This window comes from Lepidothrix coronata, unplaced genomic scaffold (assembly GCF_001604755.1).
Source record: "Lepidothrix coronata isolate B3197 unplaced genomic scaffold, Lepidothrix_coronata-1.0 Scaffold137, whole genome shotgun sequence".
NCBI classification, from domain to species: Eukaryota; Metazoa; Chordata; class Aves; order Passeriformes; family Pipridae; genus Lepidothrix; species Lepidothrix coronata.
In genome coordinates, this window is record NW_016690317.1 from 817,866 (window position 1) to 826,273 (window position 8,408).

General features: G+C 49.2%; 1 protein-coding gene and 1 long non-coding RNA gene across 2 annotated transcripts in view; both read left to right on the forward strand.

The window, feature by feature from the left end:
• Positions 1-8,408, forward strand: part of LRRTM4 (leucine rich repeat transmembrane neuronal 4) — a 205,850-nt gene that overhangs the window by 103,893 nt on the left and 93,549 nt on the right. The window lies entirely within an intron of this gene.
• Positions 7,510-8,408, forward strand: part of LOC108503422 — a 3,710-nt gene continuing 2,811 nt past the window's right edge. Inside the window, exon 1 of the long non-coding RNA XR_001876824.1 lies at positions 7,510-7,682. This is a non-coding gene — a long non-coding RNA (uncharacterized LOC108503422). The remainder of the gene's footprint in view (positions 7,683-8,408) is intronic.

Sequence of the window (8,408 nt, forward strand, 5' to 3'; positions counted from 1 at the left end):
TGGAAGGTGTCCCTGCCCATGGCAGGGGGTGGCACTGGATGGGCTTTAAGGTCTCTTCCAGCCCAAACCATCCCACATTTCTGTGACAATTCCACGTTCCTCACCCTCAAAAATATTCTTAACGGATAAAAAAAAATATTCTTAATGGATCAATTATTTTTCTCAATTTCTTTAAGGACAATTTATATTCAGTGCAGGATGGTTACAAATTGCAAAACTCCTCAATTATTCAGGTTACTTCTGCAGATTTTTAAAGCATTGGAACCGGATGGTCTTTAGTTCCCTTCCAACCCAAACCATTCCAGGCCTCTGTGATTCCATGACTGTAATTACAGCAGGGAATGTGATGTTGGGCTGGCTGGGGGGTAGCAAGGCCTTGCCCTGCAAGTCAGATTTATGTAGGTAAGGCAGAAGGCACGGTGATGTTGGTTCTGTTGGTTGTTTAAAAGATCTGCAAGGAAAAAGGTTATTAATGAGCTCTTTTCCCTGGCGACGTTGGCGAGCAGCCCTTTACCTGAAGGGGGATAAGTTGGGTGATTGATCCCTCCCGGGGTGATTTATGGCACACACTGAGCTGTGTGATGGCCTCACTTTGCTCCTGACTCGTGTGCTGACATTGAGAAATCCTTCTGTGCCCTTCCCACATCCCTGGGAACGCCTCCCTGCTCCATGAAATGCTCCCGAGGCTCAGTCCCGTGGCTGGACAGCTCTGCTGGGTGCAGAAGGTAGAAAAAAGCTGTTCTTGTGAGTTTTCCATCACTTCTCATCTCAACAGGTCAAGGCTTTGAAAATTCCTTGTTGTAACGTGGGCTTTTGCTCCTTGTTTGCCAAATTCTCTTATTTGCCCAGTTTCTCCTCTCTTCCAGTTGCTGTCACGTGTCCCTGGGGGGGTTGCTGGTGGAACTGCAGAATTCTTTTGGTTCTCCCTCACACTTCTTGAAGACTTTGTGTGTGTGTGGTTTATATTTCTTTCTCTCCCTGAGTACTCATGGCTCCAGGTTGGTTGAGGTGAGTTCTCCCTCCTGGAGGGTGGAGAAAAAGCACATTCCAAAATAGATCCAAAATAGATCCAAAATAGACTATGAGCCATTTTTTTGTCATTAAAACCCCTGTTTAACTGCAGGGGCTCTGTTTCATCTCATGTTTGCACACTCTCCTTCTGCCTCTTCAGTCTCTTGCATTAGACCTTCTACTCAAGGGCTCCCTTTTCCTGGTGATTTCCCTGCCAAAGGAATATCCTGGAAGGAAGCAAATCCCAATTTTCTTCTTTTTTAGAGTTTAGCTACCCAGGCATGGAGAGTGCGTGTTATGAGGCAAATCAAGCATTTCCCATCTAATATGGGTATTTTTCTTAATTCTTGAAGTGTCCTGATTTGACAGAAAACTCAGGTTACAAATCACTGCGCTGAGGAAATGAAGTGATGGGTTGAAGAGCTTCTTGGCAAATCTTGGAGGAAATTTGGATAGAACTCAAATCTATGCACAGAAGAGGTAAAGAACTGGGTGCCTGGGGGATTTCTCTTTTATATACACTGTATTTTGCCTTTGGCTGTTTTATGAGTTATAAGTTGTCGACCATTCTCAGGTTGGAAGAGTTAAACGCTGCCTTTGTCTGGGGGGACAAAAATGAGCTCCTTAAATCAAGGGGGGTAATTAATTTTCCTGACAGGCTTTCAAAGTGCTGGATTGAGATTTTTAGCCCTCATATATATGAGCTGGCAGTTTGCATTTGCCTTCTCCCACCTCCTCCTGCAAACTCATGACTTGCTGACTCGGATTGTGAGCGGGAACAAATCCCTGGGATGAGATCGGGCTTTAATGGGAATGAACGCTCTGCAAACTGCTCCTCCAAACGCTCCCAGAGCTTGGGAATTCATCTCCATATCTCTGCTTGATGAATAAAGTGTCCAAATCTTACTGGAAAAGGTAATTTTTTTGGAAAGCTGTTGTTAAGCTCCAAAGCCAAGGGAATTGCAGAGTGGTTTTGGTGTGGTGATGGCAAAGTTTGGAGCGGGAAGGAGCAGGAGAGGTGGAAGCCCTGGGCAGTAAGTGCAGTGTTGGCCCTTTATTTGCCTCTCCTCTCTGCTCACTGGATGCCTTTAGAGCTTCACATCCTTCCTTTTTGCTGTGAGAACTCCTAACACACAGCTTTGGTGGTGGGTCCTCGGCAGATCCCTCTGGAGAAGCCCCCTGCCTGTAAACCTCCAGTTCCCGGGGCTGGCCAAGGGTTTTCTTGGCTGAACGTTTCTGGTTTGTCATGTGGAGTTCCCTTGAGCCCAATCAGTTCACTGGCTACGAAATTTATGGGAAAATTGAGACTGAGAAATCCGAAAGTTTTGTTTCTGATTCTCTGATAACTTGTAGGGAATTCCTTCCCTTCTGTGTGCCAAAAGCTGGGAGAGCTGGGGGGGTTCACCTGGAGAAGGGAAGGCTCCAGGGAGACCTGAGAGCCCCTTCCAGGGCCTGAAGGGGCTCCAAGAGCTGGAGAGGGACTGGGAACAAGGGATGGAGGGACAAGACACAGGGAATGGCTTCCCACTGCCAGAGGGCAGGGACAGATGGGATATTGGGAAGGAATTCCTCCCTGTGGGAATGGTGAGGGTCTGGGATGGAATTCCCAGAGAAGCTGTGGCTGCTCCATCCCTGGAAGTGTCCAAGGCCAGATTGGAGCAACCTGGGCCAGTGGAAGGTGTCCCTGCCCATGGCAGGGAGTGACACTGGATGGGCTTTAAGTTCTCTCCAACCCAAACCATTCCATGATTCCACGAGAGGCAGTGGTGGCTCAGCCCTATATTTCATCAGGACATTTTCTTCCAAACTGTTTGAAAGCAGTTCTGTTCTGAGGGAGGGCTGGATGTGCTGGCATGAGGGAAATGAGTTTGGAATGACTTTTCCCCACGTGCTGTGGTTCCTGGATTTCCCCCCTGTGCACACTTGGACAAAGGGCACTCGTGGCTCCGGCTCGGAATGGCTGTTTGGGATTTGCCAGGTGAGTTTTAATGGGCTTTTAGCCCAGGAAATGTCAGTGACACAGATCAAACCCAGGATTAGAGCAGAGGAGAGATGGAAATATGTGACTTCTCCCCCTCAGTTCCAGATTTCTCTGGGCCTTTATTGGCAGTTTTCATTCCCTTTCCTCCCTCTCCCTGCACCAATCATAACACAGTGACTCAGGTTAATTTAATATTAATATTCCCATTTTCCTGCCTAGGACACTTCACATGTGTAGACAACAATCCTTGCTTGTCATTATTCCTCTTCTGTCCCTTTTGTGGCTGTTTAATATCTCAGATGCTGAAGGAAGTTAATGGCATGTGACAGCCCGGGTGTACTGAATTTGGGAGCTCCATTTTCAGTGAGGGACTCTGGAACTTCGATTCCCAGAATTCCCAAAATGGTTTGGGCTGGGAGAAACTTTAAAGCCCATCTTGATCCAATCCAACACCTTCCCCTAGACCAGGCTGCTCCAAACCCCCTCCAGTTTAATCCATTGTTACATTTAATTTATTGTTAAGTTTAATTTATTGTTAAGTTTAATTTATTGTTAAGTTTAATTTATTGTTAAGTTTAATTTATTGTTAAACCAACAGATAAAATAGATTGTTTTGAAAGAGTCCCTGAGTCCTGCTGCTCCTGGTGCACAGTGCTAAGAATGTCTTGGGAGTGGGCAGGATGAGTCAATCCCTCTGCTGAAGGGTTTGGGATACTGGGGGCTCATGTGCCTTCTTAGTAATGTGTGAGTCGTCCCCCAAGGCTGATTTGGATCACAGGTATCTAATTAAGGGAAAATTAACACCCTGTGACTCTCAGAAACTGGTGCTTTGAAGGCTGTGAGTGGTGTGTTGCTGTTGTTGAGCTTTGTTACTCAACTCAGCTGTTGCTGCTGGGAGTGTTGCTGGTACCAGGAATCCTGGAATCCCACACTGGTTTGGGATGAAAGGACCTCAAAGCCCATCCAGTTCCACTGGACACCTTCCACTAGCCCAGCTTGCTCCAACCTGGCCTTGGACACTTCCAGGGATCCAGGGGCAGCCACAGCTTCTCTGGGAATTCCAGCCCAGCCCCTCCTCACCCTCATAGGGAAGGATTCCTTCCCAATATCCCATCTCACCCTGCCCTCTGGCAGTGGGAAGCCATTCCCTGTGTCCTGTCCCTCCACCCCTCATCCCAAGTTCCTCTCCAGCTCTCCTGGAGCCCCTTTAGGCTCTGGAAGGGGCTCTCAGGTCTCCCCAGAGATCTTAGTGCTAAATGAGGGACCCAGGGACAGCCACAACCCCTCTGGGCAACCTGTGCCAGTGTCCCCCCACCCTCACAGGGAAGAATTCCTTCCCAATATCCCATCTAAACCAGCTCATGGAATCATGGATGGTTTGGGTTGGAAGGGACCTCAAAGCCCACCCAGTGCCACCCCTGCCATGGGCAGGGACACCTCCCACTGTCCCAGGTTGCTCCAGACTGGCCTTGGACACTTCCAGGGATCCAGGAGCAGCCACAGCTTCTCTGGGCAAATCCCATGGTCCTGTTGGCTGGAGGGCTGCTGGAATTCCAACCAAAGCAGATTCAGTGGAAGAGAATGAAGTCTCAGTGACATTAATTGGTTTTCTCCCCTCTCAGTGAGGTTTTCTCACAGGGCACCTCCTCACACGACTCATTTCCAGGGTTAAGTTCAGTTAAACACTGTTGTGGTTCCTCTCTCGGGTCATCGTGGACACTCAGGATGCTCCCTGGAATCCCACTGAATGAGAGGAGGTGCAAAGCAGTGTTTTCTTGCCCTGGTGGTGAATTCTTGCCATGTCCTGTGAAGCAAATGGTGCCTGTGTTTTTCTAGGAACTCCAGGTACATCCTTACCTGTGTCCCAGTCCTGACATTGCCATTTTGCAGGGGGAAGGACAAGATTCACAGTTAGCCATCCTGCTGGAATACCAGGTCCTTTAGGAGAAACCCACTTTGGTTCATAGTTTACTTGGTGATGGTTGGAGATGAATCAGTAAAAATTGCTTAGATTTACGTGGGATCTGGGAATATCGGGGTGTTTTATCTGTATAAAACTGAGATATTCTCAGTTTCTGGGCTATATGTTCCCAGAAACATTGAACACCTTTTGTGTACAAGGGCTGAAACAAGTTCAGCTGAAAGTAGCAGGTGTTTTCTTGTTCTTCTGGTAGAAGAAAATTAAATTTGAACCAGCAGAGTTTCCCTGGGAGGGAAATTCCATTTTCTGGGGGCAGCTCTCAGAGTGGCTGGGATGTACTGTCAGACGTTCTCTGGTCTGTTTTGTGCCTCCTGACTCCAGTCTTGTATGAATTTGGCTGTTGAGGGTCAAGAAATCAGCTCTGTGATCTGTTCCTAGAACAGCTGCAGATCCTGATGTGCAAAGAGAGGCTGAGACCCCGAGGAAAGGGAACTGCTAAAGGAGCAGTGCAGGTGTTCTGCTGCAGGTGCTGAGCTGGGCTCCTGGGAAATGACTGATGGAAACACATTTCCCTGGTTTCCACCTGCAGAAAGGTGGAATAATAATCCCTGCACCGTGGTGATTGTTCCAAGTGCTCTGTTACACAGTGAGGCCAAGCAGCAATCAGGTTATTTATAACATAAATATTGTCTGGAGCCACAGATCTCTGCAGACATGAACCAGCAAAGTTCCTCATGCAGGACAGACTTGATATTCTTCCCACTGGATGGAGTTTGATGGAAAAGTCAGCTGTCAGGATTGGGGGTTGCTCCTGAGGGAGCAGTTGTTTTATCACTCAGATTTTTTGGGCACTCGTGATTTACATGGACAGGCAAAGCAGGAATGGTCAGGCTGTGAGAAGAGGTGGCTGGGGAGAAGCTCCAAAACAAAGTACTGAAAGAATTCTGTAGGAGAGCAGAGCCTGGTTCAAAGTGAAAGAAGTTGAGTCAGCTCTGTGAGATTCCCTGTGGGATTCCCATTCCAGTCAAATCCCGAGTTACCCGCAGTTCTGGTCTCTCAGCTCATGCCTCTGTGCTCAGGGAGCCAGAGGAAAATCCAGGAGTGGGATGAGACTTGTGGCTCCTGCCCTGCTGTGTCACCTTCCTCAGGTCCCTCCGGGCCAGCTCGGGAGCTTCCAAAGGACTCGGAGCAGCGGGAGCTTCCAGCTGAGCCCCTCCTCTGACACAGGTTTTCCTGGGATCCCCAGGGCAGGCAGACTCTCAGGGCCAGCATTCCCAAACAGGCTGTTGCTTCCATGTCCCTTTCCAAGGAATCCCTGCTTTCTGTCTGCAAAGGCCCCCCCGAGCTCAGGGGGTACAATTCTTCTTGGATCCTTTCCCTTTGGCAAATCCAGGCCTGGATGAGCCTCTCCTCCCATTTTCCACCCCGAATGTTCTCCTCAGCCCACAACGGCAGCACAACCATCTTCCCTGCCCACATCTCCCGCTCTTCTTGAGAAGTGTCCTCCAAAAATATTCCCACTTCTGTGGATTGTTGCTGTTCCCCAGTGGCAAACTCCCTCTGCGCGGTTTTTAATGCAAAGAATGGGATGATTAAATATTTGACAAGTGCATTCAGCACTGAAATCCTAATAAATTGCACCATCTCTTGGGGCAGAGGGTTATATTTTTGTCATTTTAACAGCAGAATAATGATGCTTTTGGAATGTTACAGTTTTGCTGTGTGTAAAAGTAAGCAATTCCTCCTTTCTTTCCAGTAAGATTTAAATATCATTTGCAACCATTGTTAACTTCTCATATTCTCCCTTCTCTCCCCACTAAAAAAAAAACCTCTTGCTTAAAAATCCAGCGTCTGTATATCAGCTTCAGTGTTTTATCATTGAGCAAAAGTGAATTGCAGATTCATTATGGCAAGAAAAAAATAAATCTTTCAGTTGATATTAAAGGAATCTCTGGTCCTGCTCACTAGTTTCCTGTAGGAGTCAACTTATTTTGGAATTCCAAGTACAAATCTCCTTTCTCCACTGCCATTCTACCAGTGTGACAACTGTGTTTCTTGGCCTGGGCAGGTTTTGTGCTGTTCCTGTCCCTGAGGTTCTCTGGACCCCTGATGTGTGGGAGGGGAGAGGATCAGCTCTAAGGCAGCCCAGGCACAGCAATTCTGATCCTAAAGCAGCTCTGCTTCCAAGGACTCGACTCTTTAGAGACCTTTTCGCCTCTGTCCCACCCCTGTGGCCCTGTTCCTGCCAGTGCAAAGGGAAATTAAAAATATTCCCCTGACCTGGGAGCCTCAGTCCCTACTAAAGGCTGTGTGTCACCGAGGTGTCAGTGCCTGGCTTCTGCTGGAAATTTCCACGGAATTCTTCTGTGACCTTGAGAAATTCCTTTAGTTTCTCAAGTTCTCCAGTTTGCAGGACAAAGAAGAGCTTTGTTCTGTGGGAATTGGGCCGTGACTCGACCCCAGCAGCAGTCTGGGCTGTGCTGTGACACACTACAGCTCCAGAGCCGGGGACAGAACTGTCCCTCTGTGAGGGCACAGGGGTCGGATTGTGCGGAATGAGAGGCAGACTTGGAGTCCAACTGCAGGAACTGGGGAGTTCCACAAGTTAATCTGCATTCCTGGTGGGATGGTGCCACCGTGGGGGGTGAGATCCCCTCCACTGGGCTGTTCAGTGGCACCTGAACGTGGAGATGCTGCTGGCTCAGCTGGTGGACTTGATGATCTTAAAAGGCTTTTCCAGTCTTGAGGATTCAAGGATTCTGTGATTTTGTGAGCATTCTGTGTGAGCTGGAATCAGAGTTGTTTGTGTCCTCCAGCCCAAGAGTCATCCCTCTGGTAACAGGGTTAGGATGGGGTCGAGCAGGATTCCTCACCTGGGATGTGCCTGGAGGAGAGGAGGCTGAGGGGGGACTCACCAGGGGCTGCAGCTCCTCCTGAGGGACAGCTCCGATCTCTGCTCCGTGGGAGCAGGGACAGCACCCATGGAATGGCTGGAGCTGTGTCAGGGGAAGTTTAGGTTGGATCCCAGGGAAAGGTTCTTCCCCCAGAGGGTGGTTGGGCACTGCCCAGGCTCCCCAGGGGTTGGTCACAGCCCCAAGGCTGCCAGAGCTCCAGGAGGGTTTGGACAACACTGTGGGACAGGGTGGGATTGTTGGGGGGTCTGTGCAGGGCCAGGAGCTGGATGGGTGATCCTTGGGGGTCCTTTCCAGCTCAGGACATTCTGTGATTCTCTATTCCATGATTCTATGAGTCCATGGGATGTATTTGCTGCACAGGTGCCTGAGAAACACCCCAACCTTTCCCGCTTCCAAGATGCAGCAGAACCAGAGGGGTTCCTCCTGCCAGCCTGGTTCTGCAGTGCTGCTGAGAACGGGGAGGGAAATGGTCCTCTCGGTGTCTGAGGGCTCCAAACCGCCAGGAGTGCTGTGTCCAGTTCTGGGCCCTCAGCTCAGGAAGGACATGGAGGGGCTGGAGCAGGTCCAGAGAAGGGCAACA